This window comes from Macrotis lagotis, chromosome X, assembly GCF_037893015.1.
Source record: "Macrotis lagotis isolate mMagLag1 chromosome X, bilby.v1.9.chrom.fasta, whole genome shotgun sequence".
In the NCBI taxonomy this organism is placed as follows: domain Eukaryota; kingdom Metazoa; phylum Chordata; class Mammalia; order Peramelemorphia; family Peramelidae; genus Macrotis; species Macrotis lagotis.
This window is the reverse complement of record NC_133666.1, coordinates 503,816,178-503,836,640: the sequence shown is the minus strand read 5'-3', so window position 1 is coordinate 503,836,640 and position 20,463 is coordinate 503,816,178.

Below are 20,463 nucleotides of genomic sequence, written 5' to 3'. Positions count from 1 at the left end.
CCTCAGTGTGGGTGAATTTACCAACAACACAGATTAGAACTCTCCTTTTTCTCCTTATACAATTCTTACTTATATTCTCCCCATAAAGCTTCCATTGAGAATGACACAGTCCTCTTATCTCAGTGTTTCAATGTTACAAATATATACCAGAGATAGTCTATTGTCTTTCATTCTCCATTATCAACTGGAACACATCCACATCGTCTTTTACTTATGTATATCTTCCATGAAGCACCTCTCCCCCTCTTTTGCCAGAATTTCTGGTCTATAGATCAGCACCATTTGTTGGCAAATGTTTGCTTATCCATACAAAAGTTTATGGTCCTTCTTAATGACTATAAATCTCATCTTGAAGGACAAGAGGAATTACACCTTAATATAATGTGATCAGTACAAGCAAATCATAACCTTCAATTAATTTTTTGAATGGAAGTAGGAAGAAGCCACACACCTAAGGAAAAAAATGTCCTGTCCACACATGTGCCCTAGGCTTTATTTCTATTTATATTTACCAGAGACCTGACAGTGGGAGAAGTTCCTTTTTAGTGGATCAGGGAAGTTATTTCTATGATTGCTGTCTTGTGTTTAAAGTTTCTTCAGGGTATTTTTCCAATCAATCAATGATTTCTAGATGAGTGGGAATGATGCCAAAGAAGTTGTTTTGAGTACAAAAACTGTAATGAATCAAATATTTCAGATTTTACTTGATGAAGAAGAATTTGATTTTCTACCTGAAGAAACTAACTGTGTGACCCTGGGCAAGTCACTTAACCTCTTTAAGCTTAGTTTCTTCCTCTGAAAAATGGACATAATAATGGCATCTGCCTTCCTGGTCTGTTGTGAGAATCAATGAAATAATAATTGTAAAGTGCTTTGCAAATCTCAAAGTACCATATAAATGCTAGCTATTATTATCATGAGGTATAACTTTTTTTGTTGTCGTTTATTGTGTAGTCACATCTAACTCTCTTTGACCCATTTGGTGTTTTCTTAGCAGAGATACTGGAGTGGTTGCCATTTCCTTATCCAACTCATTTTACAGATGAGGAAACTGAGACAAACAGGGTTAAATGACTTGTCCAGGGTCACACAGCTAATAAGTATCTGAGGTGAGATTTGAACTCAGAAAGAAGAGTCTTCCTTACTGCATACTGGGCCGCCTAGAGGCTCAGGCTCATTGTTTGACCTGGATCTGAAGACAGTTCCTCAAAACCACAGAATATCATTCATGAAAAATATGTTAACAATTAAAAGCATAAGTGTAGCAAAGTTTTTTTGTTTGGGGATTTGGCTTTTTTTGTGGGGCACTGGAGTTAAGTGATTTGCCCAAGGTCACACAGCTAGTAAGTATCAAGTGCTAAGGAGGAATCTGAATTCAGATCCTCCTGTTAACAGGACTGGTACTGTACCACTGTTCCAAAGAGGTTTAGCTCCCCAAAGTGTTTTCAAAAGATAAAACATTTAGAATTTTCAAATAATTTTTTTAAAGGTTTTGCAAGGCAAATAGGGTTAAGTGGCTTGCCCAAGGCCACACAGCTAGGTAAATATTAAGTGTCTGAGGCTGGATTTGAACTTAGATACTCCTGACTCCAGGGCTGGTGCTCTATCCACTGTGCCACCTAGCCACCCTGAAATAAATTTAAAAATTAAGATATCTTGAAATTGCTAATATTCTTTCAAAAAGTGTTTAAATTGATTTTTGATTTGCTACTATTAGCAAGAAACCATTTTGACTATAATAAAACCAAACCAAAGAAATCAGTGGTTACCTCATCCTGCTCTGTGCTCCATGGAAAGAAAAACTGTGAATAACAACCTATGATCACACTGATTAGCTTTAATTTCTATAATTGCATTCTTGTTCATTTATTATTTAATATTTATTTAAACATAATTTCTTGATGTGGATTTGTGCTTTATTTTAATGTCAAAATGAATTTATTAAAAAGATTTAATTTGCTTAAATATTGAAGAATTTGATACATGTATTAGCCTTTATGTTCTTTCATTGATCTTCAGAGTCGAATATAGATATTTAACTATTTTACTATAGCTTAGGAATCACTGCTTACTATAATTTTTTCCCCTTTGGTATGCAAAGTCACAACCTTTATACACTCACCCAATATCAACTATCCTTTGAGTTGCCTCCAATTACAAATCATCTATGATTCTGGTGGTTCATGCTTCATCAAACATCACTAGGAGAATATATATTTGAGAAATTGTGGCATGCTTTCAATGATCCAAATGCAAAAGTATTTATCTTTGGAATACCCTTATTTTAAAAACAATACACATTCCATGTGTGTCAATGGTAATTACAATTTTCAGTACAGATACTTACATTTGTTTTTTAGATGGTATCATAGATTTAGAGCTAGAAGGGATGTTAAAAGTCATTTAATCCAGTTTGTTCCTTATACACATGAGGAGACTGAGGCACTAGAGGGCGGAATGGACTTGCCCAAGGTTACATAGGTAGTGAGGGTCAGATCTGGCATCCCAAGCCAGGACCTCTGACTCCAAATCCAGCACTGCATCATTTTCCCCATGATGAAGCAAAGAGCTTAGACTGTAAAACTCTGAGTAAAGGGTAATATCTACCCTTTGTCTCTTCCCACAATGTTCAATAGAATGCTCACAGTGGGCACTTTTGAAATGTCCTTTAAGTGTTCCAACTTTATAAAAATCTCCCAAAGGAAAGAGGCGACTCGGAGACCAGGACAAGGAACTAAGTGTGCTGGGGGGAAGGGGCTGGTACTGGAGTTCTAACAGAGTCATTAATCCCCAAGCCTATGCACTGACCACAGCTATCAATGCAGTAATAATAGCTGCCAGTTAGGAATAACAAGTTAACTGGGGAAGTTCAGACAATGGGCATAGAAACACAGACTAGGCCGTCTAAAAGAGGGCTCCTTTCAGAGGGAAAGAGGAAATGGACGGAAGCAGAAGAAAAAATTGGAAAGAAAATTAAAAGGTTAAATACTATCAAAGAGATAATTTTGTAGAAAACAAGGATGCACAGAAAATTTTAAAAGGAACAAAAGGAAGTCAATCATAGTGAATGCTCTGTGTGTGTGTGTGTGTGTGTGTGTGTGTGTGTGTGTGTGTCTGTGTCTTTCTGTCTGTGTCAGAATACATAAAACATAAGAGCAGGAAGGTAGCACAATTACTATAACAGCAGACCTGGAGTCTGGGGTTCCAATCTGGCCTCAGATACTCACTAGCTATGTGACCCTGGGCAAGTCACTTGATCCTGTTTGACTCAGTTTCCATATTTATAAAATGAGCTGGAGGGGCAGGTGGGTGGCACAGTGGATAGAGCACTGGCCCTGGAATCAGGAGGACCTGAATTCAAATCCAGCCTCAGACACTTAATAATTACCTAGCTGTGTGGCCTTGGGCAAGCCACTTGATCCTGTTTGACTCAGTTTCATCTATAAAATGAGCTGGAGAAAGAAATGAAAACCACTCCAGTTTCTTTGCCAAGAAAACATGAAAAATAGATCACAACTGAAATGATCAAATAAAAACATATATAAACATATTTAAACCTGTATATATATATATATATATATATATATATGTATATATGCACATATGTCATAAGTATTTAAAACCCTGGGTTTTCTTTTTCCATTTTCTATACCATAGCAGCCTCCTGGTGTTTTCCGATCCTCCAAGCAGGCAGCTAGGTGATGTAGTGGATAGAATGCCAGAACTGTGATCAGAAAGACTCACACTAGCTGCGTGCCCCTGAGCAAGTTACTTCACCCTTTTTGCCTCAGTTTCCTCATCTATAAAATAAACTGGAGAAGAAAATGACAAACCACTCTATAGTATATTTGCCAAGAAAACTTAGAGTCAACACAACTGAAAACAACTGAACAGTAATCCTCCAAATAACAGCTGGGAGATGTCTGCAGCTGGATTCTGAATGGAGTTTCATTGGTTTTAGTCAAAGGATTTACACAAGTGAATGCAAATATCTTAGAGCTCAGGTTCTGTTAACATTTCCCTGGAGGACTCGTCAGTGTATGTAGCTGGAATAACAGTGTTACAGTCCTTTTTTGTCTATTGGCATGAACTAAGGCTTTGGTTGTCATCTCTCCCCTTCTCACATGCAAAGGGGCCAACTTGATTTAAAATGGTTCCAGCCTGCCACACTTCACAATTTTGCTCAGGGGGCTGGGTGAGGGGTGGTCGTCCTACTGAACTGCCTGTGGTTTTAAAAAGAAAAACATTTTAAAAGAAGAGAATAACCCAGAACTGAGCTGCTATTTGCTTGGCCTGTGGAGACGCATTCCTCCTGAACATAAGAACAGAACAAATAAAAACTACCCTAATAACCCTTGCTGGACTTTGGTACCTCTACTCATATTCAGATTCTGTTGATTTTAAATTAAAAATCTTTTTATTGCACGGCATTCCCAGAGACAATGGTTTATAGAAGTCAATTTCACAGGAAGTTGCTCTACTAATGAAGGAAAGCCTGTTTCTTTCACTTCTGTCTCTCAATGGAGATTGATCTGTTGATGACCACATCACTGTCCAGCTGGTGACATCACAAAGGACACAAGGTCAGTAATAACTTCTTGGTCTGTTAGCCAAAGGTTTGCTTTAAATGCTTACAATTCTGAACCAAAATTCAAATAATCTAGAGGTCAGAAGCCAATATTTTTGGGCCATCAATATTAATGATGTAAGACATGTCATAAAGTAATTGCATTTTACCAGAAATTATTGAGAAGAATCCCAGAACTTCATACAGAATTGGCATAAATTTTCCTCTTCTCTTTAAGGAAATAAACGATTTTAGTGTTTTTATAAATCTCTTATTCTGTGAAGTTCAGTCATTTCAGTCATGCCAAACTTTTCATGACCATATGGGATTTTCTTGGCAAAGATAATGGAGTGGTTTGCTAGTTCCTTCTTCAGCTCATTTTACAGATGAGGAAACTGAGGCAAACAAGGTGAGGAAATTTGTCCAGAAATAGATAGCATGCAGTGCCTAGAGTCAGGAAGACTTATCTTCTCCAGTTTGAATCTGGACTCAGACACTTTCTAGCTGTGTGATTAAATCGATAGATAGATAGATAGATAGATAGATAGATAGATAGATAGATAGATAGATAGATATACTCATGGGGTATATGTTCAAAGAAATGAGTTATTCAGGGAGGACTTTGGATAAGTCACTTAGTTTCTTTTGACCTGAATTTTCTCGTCTGGGAAGGTGAGTTGGATCATTACTAAGATACCTACTTTTCAGCTCTAAATCTATGAACTATTGACCTCTAAACAAATATTAATCTCCTGATGGTATTAACAGTCAAATTGACACCCACAATCTGGAGTGGGAAGGTTCAAATACATTGTGGAGATCTTAGTATAGCTGATAAGGTGATCACATATGTGGATATGTTGGGTTGGGAGGAGTCATTCTTCCTAGCATGTCCTCCTGGACATAGCTCCATTTGAGGGTCACTTTCATGATGGATTCCAGAGGTAGTTTTTTTTTAACATCTTTTAAAAAATGTTTTTTATTTAGGGCAATGGGCTTAAGTGACTTGCCCAAAATCCCATAGCTAGGCAATTGAGTTTCTGAGGCTGGATTTGAACTCAGGTTCTCCTGATTACAGGGCTGGTGCTCTATCTACTGCACCACCTATCTGTTCTAGAGGTAGCTTTTTCAACTTCCATCTTATAGTGAAATTGTATGAGAATCCCACTCCAAAGCCCCATTTTGGGATCCAGTTTTCTAACTGGATCCCAAAACACACTTGCATAGTCAGTGAGCTTAGAGAAATATTAGTAAACATGTATATTAACCTAATTCTTTTTATTTCTTTCTTGAAACCAAACTTTGAAGGTTAACACCATGTTTAAATTAATTTTATATATATATATATATATATATATATATATATATATACATATATATATACACACACACACACATATATTAAGGTCAAACTCATGAAGATCATCAGAACCTAATTGGTATACAATAAAGTCTCAAACATAGTGTTCAATAAAATGTATGATAAACTGCATTGATTTGGACAAAAATCATAGATCTGAAAAAATGAGACAAAGATAAAGTAAAGCTTTATTAGAGGATAGAGGGGGAAACATCTAACTAAGGAGGCTGCCACAGATAGCCAAGGATACAGGTCAAATTAAGTGCCTTGGAGATTCTTAAGTACCCAAAAGGGCAGCTCGGTGAAACAATAGATGAAGGGCCAGACCTAGAGTCAGGAAGATTCATCTTCATGAATTCAAATCTAGACGCAGACAGTAGCTGTGTGACCCCAGGGAAGTCACTTAATCCCATTTACCTCATTTTCCTCATCTGTAAAATGAGCTGGCAAAGGAAAAGGCAAACCACTCCAATATCTTTGCCAAGAAAACCCCAAATGGGGTCATTCCAAGAGTCAAACAACTGAATAAGAACAAAATGCAAAAGGTCAGAAGGGAAGTGAGAGGATACTGAAGTCAACAGTTCACCTGTAAGTAACCCTTGTTAAGAGAATTTGGCTGGGAATTACTAAGGTTGAGATGGTGTTACAAAGGACTGGGAGATTCCCCATTGGAGTTTTTACTTTTAGGGAGAAAGTTTAGCCAGCCTGAGGGATTAGAGGAGTGGTTGGTTTTCTACCTAGATTTTTGACACAGTTAACTGATGTCCTCAAAATGACTACATAACTGCAGCAATGCAATGGAGGTATTACAATCTTTTCAGAAAGTGGATATTTATTTTGGTTCCTCCATCCCAACACAATTATGCCATTAGATGAACTAGACTGACTCATATGCACATGCCTTGCCCAGAGGGCAGCACTGGCTATGTTCTTACATGCCTACTACCTGTCAAATGATGTTCTGATGGGTCATTCTTTGATGTTGGTGAGTTACATTGACTAGCACAAACTCAGTGACTTCAAGAGTGGCAGAGAAGCAGTCATGGAAGTCATACTTTGGTTTATCCATAGTGCCAGATCAGCAAGAATGACTGGATTGCTGGAATGGAATTGGTTAGTAATAGAATAAAAAATTAGTTATTAAAACAGATGATTATATATTAAATGATACAATTATAAGAACAAACAACCACATTGTGATTCCACATATAAGAAATGCCTGGGCAATTATTGAAAAATTCTTAGTTTTTGAATTGTAGAAGGGGGAAAAATGCTTTTCTCTCTTATTTTGATTGGTGGGCAGAAAGATCAACCCTATTGAGCTCTGAAGCTGTAGCATTATTATAATTAGTCAGGTAATCAGCATCCATGATCAACAAGATGGCAAAAACAAGATAATCAAAGGAGAGAAAAGAACTTGGCTGAATTTCCCTAAAGCAGAATCACAGAACTTCAAACCCAACCAAGGCCCTCCAGCCTGAGGGCAGCTCCTCCCAATATTAATAATTAAGAACTGGAGAGATGGGCCAGCCATCTTTCAAAGACTGCAGTGGTGTTAAAATGTTTTTAGCAACATCCCTGAAAACATTTTAAAATTCTATTAACTGAGAGTTGCTAGGGGAGGTGAGTGGGGCCTAAGGGGAAAGCAGGTTACTGCCAGGTAGAACATAGCTTAAATAAATTATGGAGTGTAATGCAGAAATGAAGAAAAAAATCATTGAAAAGCTAACAAGTCTACTAAATCAAACCATACTTAGAATTTACTTAGATGGATCTGTAATCTCATGGCTACAAGAATTCTTCCACTATTGAAGGTCAAGAATTTTGTCCCCATCTTTCTGCAAATCTTCCATAGGGATGAGTCCCAATGTACCAGGGACTTACCAGTGCTTCACTTTGGCTGTCCATCTGTTGGTTTTCATTTTTACTACCTTGTTGATCTAGCACATTATGACTTGTTAGTGGCTTCACCATTTCTTAACACAAAGCAATGAAGGGAGAATTTCAGACATTATCTCAAACTGAGGAGCAAAATATTTATAATGATGGGGATGATAACATGCATTTATATAAAAAGTTTGCAAGGAGTTTCCCACATTATAATCTCATTTGATTCTCATAACAATCCTGGGAGGTAATGACTAGTATTATCCCAGTTTTTTACAACTGAGGAAACTGAGGGTCTCAAGAGCTAAGTTAAGGCAGGGTAAGGCAGGATTTGTACTTGGTTCTTGTTAACTCCTAGTCCAGCACTCTTTCCACTGGGTCACATGTTGCCTCTTTTGTGTTTTGGACTCATTTTTATTTTTATATTTTTTGAGGTAGAATTTTTATATTTTTGAGGTAGCATTATTATAATTGGTTAGCTAATCAGCATCCATGATCAACAAGATGGCATTGTATCCTATCAAATCACACTTCAATTGAAACCTCCAATATATAGGGCTTTCCTTTCCCAGCATACACATATCTTCCTACTCTTTGTGTGAAGGGAGAAAGTCATTTCCACCCTTAACCGAGTGAAGAACAAATGGTGGAATATACATGATTTTTAGCTGAGACAAAAAGTGTAATGTATAACCTGTATCAGATTGCCATCTTGGGGAAGGGGTGGTGAGGGAGGGAGGTGGAAAAATTTGAAACTCAAGAGCTTTTAGAAAATTAATTTTGCAAGGTGTTTTTAAATGTAGCTGGAAAAAATAAAATACTAAAAAGAAAAAACAAGATAATAATTTTCAAAAAATGTGCACAGCATACTTTCTTGTGCACATATTCCCTTCTCAAACAGCCTTCTGGTGGACTCTGTTGGGAAAGGGAGCAGAAGGATGGGTCAGGTGCAGCTGTGCATTATTGCTGATTGAGGAATGTTCAAACCAAGGATTTGATCCTACCTTCTCCCTATCTACCTCAACTTGACCTCAACTCCAGTAGTAGCAGAGGTATCTATTAAGTGATGTCACAAAGTGATTTTTTTAAATCATAATATGGTTTTTATTTGTCCCAAAATAAAAGATTGGACAACAACTGTGCATGCTCTGACTCCATTTATCTTAGAATTGTGGACTTAGATGGATGCTACCTTACCTTTGTGGATATTCCCAACAATGGCCAACATATCCTAGATATGTCTTCTGATTCTGATCAAATTTTGTCTCATTCCTCCTTTAAGTCCTCCCCAATGGGTCCACCCAATATGCTGGAGTCCTACTGTTCTACCTCTGATGTTTCATGGATACTAAAGCAACACTTGGAAATCCGTGAGTCATCCTTCCTTCTACATGAATTTAAGAAGATCAACATTGGAGCAATCATGGAAGTCAGTATTGGAGGGCTTCAGAAATGCAGGGACATTAATTTACAGTTGGTGGAGGTAGGTGTTATTCCAACTATTCCAGAAAATAATTTGGAATTATGCCTTTAAAAAACAGACTAAATGTCCATACACTTTGACCCAGAGGTAAATATATATACCTCCAGTCCGAAGGGTCTCAAATACATGAAAATATGCACAGCAGTATTTTTTTGTAGCAGCAAAGAATTGGAAACAAAGTAGATGTTCACTAGGGAGTTGCTAACAAAAATTGTGATATATAAAGGAATATTACTGTGCCATAAAAAATTATCAATATGAAGATTTCAGAAAAGCATGGAAGATTCTCTGTGAACTAATGGAGAATAAAGTAAGAACCAGAAAACATTATATACACTGGCTACTAGGTAAATAAAATGGAATGGATGGGTGGATGGATGGATGGATGAATGAAAAAATTGATGTCCATGACTTATATGGAAATGTGTTTTACATGACTTCACATGTATACTTGATATTATATTGTTTGCCTTTTTCAAGGAGTGGGAAAGAGCAGGAGGAAGGGAGAAAATTTGAAATTCAAAATGTGGAAAATGGATATTAAAAATTTTACATTGGAAAATATTTAACAAAATGAAAAGAATTTTAATTGTGTTTATTATATGTAAGGCATACTGCTAAGCATTAGGTATACAAAATTTCAAAAAGAGCAAACTAACACTCAAGAAACTTACATTCCAGTAGGTAAAGACAATACATGTAAGGGAGATGTTACCAAGAAAAAGCTTTGTTTTGACAAAGGTGGGGAAAAAAAGGGCAGGGTTGATATGCATATGGCAGCAAGCAATGGTTAGATGGCCTACATGAAACATTGGATAATTGGGTGGGATGTGAAGATGAAACATTATCTGGGAGAGACAAGAGGAGAGGAAAGAGAAGAGAAGACAGGACAGGGAAGGGAAGGGAAGGAGAAGAGAGAAACTGAATACCATACAATTATAATGACCATCTTTTGGCCAAAGGAAAAAGATGAGGAAAACCATTCTCTCCCCTCTTAACAATGGTGTTAGGATGGAGAGCACTGATCAGATTTGAGGTGAGATGTTTTCTTGAACTACTTTTTCATTCTCTATTACAAGAAACAGCTTTGGGTAGAGGAAGAGTAAAAGATACATTTAGGAAGGAAAAGATGATAGAAAAACAAAAGACATCAATTTCAAATCATTTCAAAGTTGTCAGTTAAACTTTAAAGTTAACATGTTCATATAATCTCAAAATTATCAGCATCATTTGGTGATCTGATAATCTATACAAGGGTAGTGTAGATTTTGTCTGAGATTTACATACCATAGGGCTAAAAGGTCTAGAGCATAAAGCTTACATAAATTCCATTGATTCAGGACATATTACCAGGATGTGATTATTGGTTAAGAAATGATAATTTGTAGGGGCGGCTAGGTGGCGCAGTGGAGAGAGCACTGGCCTGGAGTTAGGAGTTCTTGAGTTCAGATCCGGGCTCAGACACTCAATAATTACCTAGCTGTGTGGCCTTGGGCAAGCCACTTAACCCCATTGCCTTGCAAAAAACAACAACAACAAAGAAATGATAATTTGTCAAATTTTTGTGTAATTTGTAAATTATGCACCTTTGAATTTGGGGATGTGCATGAATTCCTGGTTCCTCTTTGCAATTTTATTTCTTGCTAGTGCCTCTTTATCTGATTACTTATCAACTTACTATATTGATTGGAATGGGAATGGTGGAATTAAAGGGAAATTCAGAGACTATCTAATGCTTGAACAGAAATCTCTGAGCAATCATCTATCCCATCTTTACTTGAAGACATCCTGTAGAATGAGAATTTAAGACCTGCTGATGTACCCCAATTCCATTTATGATAGTTTTTATTTTAGGGAAATTTTTCCATATACTTGGTCTAATTCTACCCCTTTGCAGCTTCCAACATGTTTATTTGTTCTTTCCTTTGTGATGAAGCAAAACAAATCTAATCCCTCTGGCAAATGACAGTACTTGAAGAGAGTGTTCTTTTCTCTATGCCAAACATACCTATCTAATGTAATAGACTCTTATCTTTTCATTAACCTTTCTGAGATTTGTGTCTCACCACTATTTACGGAATAATACATAAACTCCCCAACCTTCCTTTTCAGACTCATTATAATATTATATCTTTACAAGTAATCTGGCCAACTACCCCCCCCCCAAAAAAAAAACCCAGCATAGTTACAGTTTTTTATACTTGATCTAGTTGTATTCCCTCAAGTCTTTTGCATAATATCTCTCCCTCTCCCTGAAAAACAGGAACAGTCTCATCCAACAACTTTGCCTTATGAAATCCTTCCCACTCCTTCAAAGTCCAAACAGGGTGTTATCTACTCCAGAAAGTATTACATGATACCCTGAGTAAGAAATGCTTCCAGGTGGCTAGGTGGCGCAGTGGATAAAGCACCCACTTTGGAGTCAGGAGTACCTGGGTTCAAATCTGGTCTCAGACACTTAATAATTACCTAGCTGTGTGGCCTTGGGCAAGCCACTTAACCCCATTTGCCTTGAAAAAACCTTTAAAAAAAAGAAATACTTCCAAAGACCTAATACCACTCTGTTTTAGATAGGCACTTTTCACGTTATAGTTTGCATATAATGATGTATATAAACATTTATTTTAGGAGCAGCTAGGTGGCACAGTGGATAGTGCACCGGCCTTGGAGTCAGAAGGACCTGAGTTCAAATCCAGCCTCCAACACTTAATAATTGCCTAGCTGTGTGATCCTGGGCAAGTCATTTAACCCCTATTGCCTAAAATAAATAAATACTTGTTTTAGCCATGAGCCTTCCTCCGCCTAATTAAGTTAAAAATTCCATGAAATTTTGTTGTTGTTCATTCATTTCAGTCTTGTCCAAATCTCTGTGATCCCATTTGGGTTTGATTTTTTGTTGTTGTTGTTGGGTTTTTTTTTGGCAAAGTTACTGGAGTGGTTTGCTATTCCATTCTCTAGCTCACTTTACAGATAAGGAAACTGAGTCAAACAAGGTTAAGTGACTTTCCTAAGGTAATCCAGCTAGTAATCAAGATTTGAACACAGGATATCTTCCTGTCTCCAAGACTGAAGGTCTATCTATTCTGCCACCTAGCTACCCCAACTTTCTTGTTCTATCTTTGCATCTTTTCACAAAACACTATAGTAATTATTATTCCATATAGTAGTTATTTTATGAATAATGAATTGAATTGAATCTGTAAGATTCCATCTAATTATTCCATCTAACAGTTATTAACATAGATGAATGATTATTTATCCAAAATGGAAGAAAGGGTGTTGACCTTGAAGTCAAAAGAGACTTGAATTTCAATCCTGTTTCTAACATTTATTGACTCTGTGATAGCCTGTAACTTAGTCTCTATAATTTAGTTTTCTTGCCTATAAAATGAGCATAATGATACTTGTACTGCCTAACTCACAAGTAAGTAAAATTCTTTATAAATTTTAAAAGTGCCATAATAATGCAAGCTATCATTAAGACTTTAAATGGCTTACTGTGGATTTCATTGAGAAACTTCAGAACAGGACATCTGTATGTATATTGGGTAGAAAAAAATCAAATCATGCATAGTATGCATTCAAAGATTCTCTATCTTTTTAAGTCATTTTGGTTGACTAAGAATAGTTGCTCTGTGAGTTAATAGGTTTTTTCCACCTTAGCATTACTATAGATTTGTATCCCATAGATAACGTCAGAGCTCTCCAGGAAACTTTATCCCTGAAGTTGAAAATATATGCTTGATCAGTTAAAAAATAACAATAAAAACAGTAATAGCTAACATGCATATAGCACTTTAAGGTTCGCAACGTACTTTATATAAGTTAGCTCATTTGATGTTCACAGCAACCCTGTGAGATAGGTATGTTTATCCTCATTTTATAGATAAGAAAATCAAGTCACAGAGATTGGATAATTTGTCCATAGTTAGATAGCACAGGGTAGTGGATGAAAAGATGATCTCATGTTTGGTAAAACCTGAGTTCAAGTCTCACCTCTAGCACACACTGAAAGGGTGACCCTGAATGTGTCACTGAGCCATTCAGAGAAGATGTTGATCTGCATTGGTAGAGGAAATGTCCTTACCTGAAAGTTCCTTCTTCCTATGAAATTACATTTTATCCCACTACATAGCTAGTTAAATATTAGAGATGGAATGATTTCTGGTCCACTGATCTCCAAACACTCTTGAACACACATGCCTATCAACAAAAGTTTTGAACACATGATCCAATTATATACATATACTACAGTACTAATAAATTTGCATAGCATAAATTATAGAGAGATTAAAATAAAGATAAGATGAATGAATGAAAAAGCGTTTGTTCTGGGCTAGGGGAAGATAGCATGTTTAGGAGGTTTCAGCTGCAAATCAAAGGAAAGGTTCCATGTTCCTCAGGTATATTGGCAGATGCCAGTGTTTGTTGTTTATTGTTATCCCCTCTGATAAAACCAGTGAATGGGGAGACTGCTCTAGAAGAAGAGTCTTCTGGGTAGAACTGCTACCACAAGGGATCTTAGGCTTAATCTATCATCAACTGGTAGTTAGTCTGTGCTCCACAGAAGTTACTTCCCTCAATGATGATTACAAGGGATAGAACAGAAGCAGAGTCCCTTCTATTCCAGAGTCTGTTAAGCTCAGAGTACTGGGGCTGTCTTCATCACAGTCTAAGGGAAGGGAGTGAGCAAAGTAGCAGCAGGGATATGACTTATTTTTAAAATATCATTTTATTTATTAATAATACAAAAAATTTTTTGCTCTCACTAAATAGAGCTTTATTCATAATGATATTTTAGTGAGAGCAATGGCTTCATTGAATAGGCTTCATCATTTCTGAAGTCAGGGTTTAATACTTTATGACATGATGATTCAAAGGTCTGGTTCTAAGTTCAGTTTATTTTCAAGCATGGTTTCAAAATAGTTGTCATAGCTGGAAAAGATATTTATGTCACAAAAGTAGGTCAAATCAAAAAACTAATAGCCCATACTTAGTAAATCATGATATTCATTTTTCTTTTTTGGTTTTTTTTTTAAGGTTTTTGCAAGGCAAATAGGGTTAAGTGGCTTGCCCAAGGCCACACAGCTAGATAATTATTAAGTGTCTGAGACCAGATTTGAACCCAGGCACTCCTGACTCCAGGGCCGGTGCTTTATCCACTACCCCACCTAGCCACCCCTATGATACTCATTTTTCAATCCCATCCATCAATTATGCATTTTGGTGACGATTCAGCTTGAACATTTCCATCTCAGTTGTGCTAATAAACCATTCATTTTGCTATTTTTGGCAAATATTTTCAAAACTTACCAAAATGTTTTACTTGGAACAATTGTAAACAAATTAGAGAATTCTGTCTCCAAGATAAATATATATATATATATATATATATATATATATATATATGTTTTTATGGATGGTTCATATCATTTTCGGCAACCCAGAAAGGAAAGAGTGAATTTGCAAAAGAAAAGTACAGACAATAGCATCAAATGTCGAATTGTCAAGTAAGAAACCATTTGTTGACAAACCACAGTTCCAACGTATGCATGAAGAATCATTTTATCTGCCTCCAGATGGACAGCTGATGGGCTCAAAGGGGAGATTGAAGCATACTACTTCATTTTTCTTACATTCTTTCATCTTTTCTTTCTTTTTTGAAATATGGTTATCATAGGAATTTATTTTACATAACAATACATGTTTGCAGTGGGTTTTGTTTTTCTTGCCTTCTCAATGGGAGAAGGGAGATAATTCAGAACTAAAAAGAAAACTAAGTTAAATTTTTAAAAATAGAAGCTAATTTTAAAATTTCATTGGTAACTTTGAAGAGAACAGTTTCAGTTGAGTGAATTATAAAGTATAACAAGGTGGAGAGCCTAGAAGGCTGCAAGAGTAGTCATGCTCTCAATAGGCAGAGGAAAGGAAGTTCAGAAGAAAATGGGTTTGAAGAGAAAGATAACAAGGAGATCTTCAGTGATGAACAATGTATGTAGATCACAACCTATATGTCTACTCATCCTGTATGGTTTACTCTGTCCCTTATGAAAATGAAAAAAAAAAGTAGTGGATATGGATCTTATTCACTAACCACTCTTCTGGCATGCAAAATTGGCTTCACTGAGAACTATCTTCCCACTTAGGAGACAGGGTGTGGGTACACTGACAGGAAGAGGAATTATCAATGGCACCCACAAAGCTTTGGCAGGTCTGATTTGAAGGACTGAAGTCAAAGCACAGAAGATTGGGAGAAGTTGGGGAGTCAGTTGTATATATAATGGGATGTTAAATGATAATGGTAGATAGGGTGATGAATTTGGGTTGGAGACAGTTCCTACAACTAGATTGCTTGAAGAAGGTAGAATATAACCTATCTTCCCTCCTTTAATTGATTTACCCCTGGGATCCATGCCAAAGACCTCAGGAGGTACTTGGCCCCTTCGCTGGAGATCATTGCTCTACACCAGATGTGCCTCCTGGGGCTTGTTGATCTAACTTAGATCTTTGGCAGTAGGGAATTGGATGTGGCAAGTTTGAGTATAATCATTTGGTCTCATAAGCTTGGACTCCTATGTATTTGTCTTCTTTCTGTGGTAGGAGATGAAGTGAGTTTCTTAGGAGAGAAACACTACTGAGGCAGACATGAGGAAAAGGGCTCAAGGAACCTGAGATTGGGGTGGAACCTGGAAGAAGCTCTCTCTCTTATGGAAAATCCAGCAAATTGTGAAATTCCTTTCAAAGACTGAAACATCTTGGAAAAAGCAGTTGAAAGATGCACCATTCCAGTAACTAGCTATACTGCTGACAGCTGACTACACTTATCTCCTATGAAATCATGTCCATATATTTTTCAAAAAGTCAGTGAAAACATTTTCCAAATGTCTCTCTTTTAAATGCTGATCTAGAGACATCCTTCTAGGTAAAAGTGATCCTAGTGACAAGTGCCATAGTGTTTTACATTCTAGGCCTCTATTTTGTTTGCAATTTGGATAAACGCTTCAGGCCTTTTCTGTATTAAAATCTGAGAGCTCTTAGGTTATGCTTGGCTGACAAACTATCAGCTTCCTATGTGAGGACATGTAGCTACTCTGAGCTAATAAGCTAGGCCCCAAAGTCCAACTCTGTGGGGCTTCTTTAAAAGACATTGTAACCTCGGCTTGGAGTGCTTCCAGACAGTCCAGTGGGCTTCATGCAGAACCACATTTGCAGGAGATGCTGGGGAGCAGATGGGAACAATGATTCCCACATGATTCTGGAATGCAGGCAAATTCTTCAGTTCATCTAACGATGTATGGCTTCATAAGGGCTTTGGAGGCAAAGTCAAATAAATGAACCACCCCACCAATTAGCCCATGGATAGGTTTTTAGGCTCCCCAGTCTCCGAAAGAAAACATCTTAGGAAAAAAAAGTGACCAGGGATTGAATTGGTAAGGAGTGAGAGAGAGAGAGAGAGAGAGAGAGAGAGAGAGAGAGAGAGAGAGAGAGGAAGAAGACAAAGAAGGAGAAGAAGAAGAAGAAGAAGAAGAAGAAGAAGAAGAAGAAGAAGAAGAAGAAGAAAGTTATAGACACTAGGTTCAAAATGCTTGTGTAAAAAGCTTCATTATACTTTATATTCCCTTCAACTATCATTCTCCCCTTCCTCCTCCTCAGCCCTTCCAGAAAGATATCTGTAGGCATTACAAAGGAAATGGCAGTCTAATACAAAGAATACAGTAATGTTTTCATATCATCCAAATGAAAACATATCTGAAAGACTGTTTATTTTCACAAGAAAAATACATCAAGAACAGATGTTCCACCAGAAGAGGGGGGGGAGCCTGTATTTTTCTTTATTTAGAAAGATCCTGTCTTTACAAATTTAAAGGCTTGGGACCTAATTCATTTTTAAATGGATTCTTTTAATAAGAGAGCATATGTAGAACAAGATTTCTAAGCTCTGCCAAACAATGGATTATAAATGTGCTTCCCTAAACAGAATTGACCACCTAAGAAAATCCACACTTTTATAAAGGATTATAAAGAGAGAAACAATGTGTTTTCAGAATGTATGCTTCCCTAAACAGCAAGGGATGGTCTTCAAAAAATGAAACAGTCTTTTCTCCTATCCATAACCCTTGGGACATTGCTGACAAGGCATAATTTCATCCTAAATTTAGCAACTGCAAATTGGCATTGCTAAAATGATACCTTTCTTACACTATGCATGGTTAACCTTTTTTTTTTTTTTTTTTTTTTGCAGGATTGGGGGAAAACAAGGACGGAGGAAAAAAGAAAGAAAAGGAAAATGTTTCAACAATGGTGTTCATGACCATCCTTCACTCCTACCTTCATGATAGCTGTTTTGGAAGCATATGGAAGCTAGCATAATTTCAATCCAACCCAACTCCAAAAGAATTTATAAATATATATTATAGTCATTTAATTGTCATGATTTTCAGTTGCATAATCCTTTCTTGCCTAAATATGAATTCTTTCCTTCTTTTGTCAGAGTTGGGAGGTAGCTGTGATATAATAGTAAGAGTACTTGATTTAGGGTAAGAATTTGAGTGAGCTTTTTCTTGTCTTTGAGCTTCAGTTTCCTCATCTGAAAAATGGGGATAACAATGCATGCAATACCTAATTCATAGGGCTGTTATAAATATTAGAGGAGATAGAGTGTTTCATAAACCTTCCTGCTACTATAGAAACATCCATTTAAAAAATCTCATCCTTGAGGTTGGAGTCCCATCATATAATATAGTAAAAAAAGAATGCTAAGAATTGGAGGAAATTCAATTCAAATTTTGACTTCTGTGTAACCATAGACAAATGGCTTAATTTTGCTGAGCCTCAGTTTTCTTACTTGTAAAACTGCAGATATTTATATTAGTAGTTTCACAGGGTTGTTGTAGCACTCAAATGACATAATGTCATTTTTACATTTTTACATTTACATAAAGGTCTTCTTAACCATAAAGCATCATTAAGATGTCCATTATTTTTCTTTTCATAAGGAGATGGGATCAGATCTAGGACAAAGAGACACAGAGAAATATCTGACCATTGGCTGCTCATGACAGAGCTAGAGTACTCTGCTGAAATCTGAGGACTCTATAGAATAGGTCCTAGATGCCAGGTTAGCAAAAAAACATTCTCTAAAGAGGTCTTCTGGATAGCAGCTTCCTGATGAGTACCACCGAAGTGCCAGGTCTGTGCCAAGGTCATTAACTAATTAATGGATTTACCAAATTTTCTTTAAACTAAAAGTTAACCTAATCTTGTCTGTGTTTTGTGTTTTTTAGAAAGTTAATTTGTTTCCTTTTCCCTTTTTTTATTTCTTCAGTATTAGTAGCTGAAAGAACAGTGATGGGATATTGCAGAGTAGACCAGTAATTCCTGCTACTGGAAGCTGAGGATGATGAGTTTCTGGAGCTCAGTTCTGGAGTGTAGGTATCAGCTATTCAGCATTAATAAAGTGATCCTTGGATCCCTAGGTTGCCTAAGAAGAGCTACCAGCCCAAAGACTTAGGACTTTTAAAAAATCCATCACTTTTCAGGCACTGTCCTAAAAAGTTTTAAGTTGTCTTTTTAGTTTTTTTGCAAGACAAATGGAGTTAAAGTGGCTTGCCCAAGGCCACACAGCTAGGCAATTATTGTGTCTGAGGTCAAATTTGAACTCAGGTCCTCCTGACTCTAGGGCTGGTGCTCTATCCACTGCACCACCTAGCCGGCCCGAAAGTTTTAAGTTTAATCCAATAAATTCAATAAATATTTGTTAAGCATTTATCAAGGAAACAAAGGCTTGTGCTAGGAGGTAGAGGGTGAAAGAAAACAAAGTCCCTCCCTTCAAGGACCTTATATTATATTTGCTGGATACTCCTCACTGAAAGATAACAGGACAAATGATAATTTGAGAAGGGCAGTAGATGGAGCCATGGATGACCCGGAATGCAGGAGACCCTAAGTTCAAAATCATCCTCAGATATTTATGTAATCCTGGACAAATCATTTAACCTTCTTTGCCTCAATTTCCTCATCTATAAAATGAGCTGATGAAGGAAATGGAAAATCATTCCAGTATCTTTGTCAAAAAAAAAAAACCCAAATGGGGTCACAGATAGTCAGAAATAACTGAAATGCCCCAACAATAGCAGCAACAATAGAGTAGAGAGCTCTAATTACTAAGATCAGGATGAGAAGAATAGGTAGATGAGTTAAGCCTTGAGGAAAGTCAGGAATTCTAAAAAAAAAGCCAAGGAGTATATTCTAGACAGTCTAAAAGTCATGGAGATTGGGAAATGGATTTGCCAAGCTTTGGGAAGAGCAAGGAAGTCAATTTGTCTGGAACTTAGACTGGATTCATATTTTAAATGACTGTACTTTATCCTATTGGACATAGAGTCGCTTGAAGGTTCTTGAGAAGACAAGTGACACAGTGACATAGTGACCTATGCTTTAGAAAGATTATTTTGGCAACTATGTAAAGAATGGGTTGGAAAGAGGCTGGAAGCTTGGAAAGAGTCCATTTAGGTGACTGTTGTTGGGCACCAGCCATGTGAATGGACAACAATACAAATCTTTTATTTCTAAATGTGATTCATAATGGAGTAATGAATAGAGTCCTAAGGTTGGATTAAGAAACACAATATCACCTTTGATATTTACTAGCTATAACCTTACCTTCTCTGAGCCTAAGGCTACTCCCTAGGACATCAATTAAATCACAGACTATTAGTTTTCTGCTGTTGATAGAAAGCATTCTTTGCTTGCTGGTTGTCCTTCATTTTTGAAGAAGACTATGATATCAGGGAGTTGATGCAATGACAAACAAGTGAATTAGATTTGTGTGAGAGGGTGCTGTGCAAGTCATCAGCCTCATTTTCAACTCAGGAACCTTCAGGATGCAGTGGTCATATATGGATCAGGATGACTGAAGATGGCCCTGGATGTAAGGCAATTAGGGTTAAGTGACTTGCCCAAGGTCACAACAACTAGTAAGTATCAAATGTCTGAGGTTGGATTTGAACTCAGGTCCTTCTGATTCTTCTTGTGGACTATCCATTGCACCACCTAGCCACCCCAAGCCTATTTAGATATAATCAAATGGCTTTCTATGGGTCTTTCTCTTCCATTTGACAGTCTGAAAACTTTTATTGACTTTAAAAATCTCACTTCCTATAATTT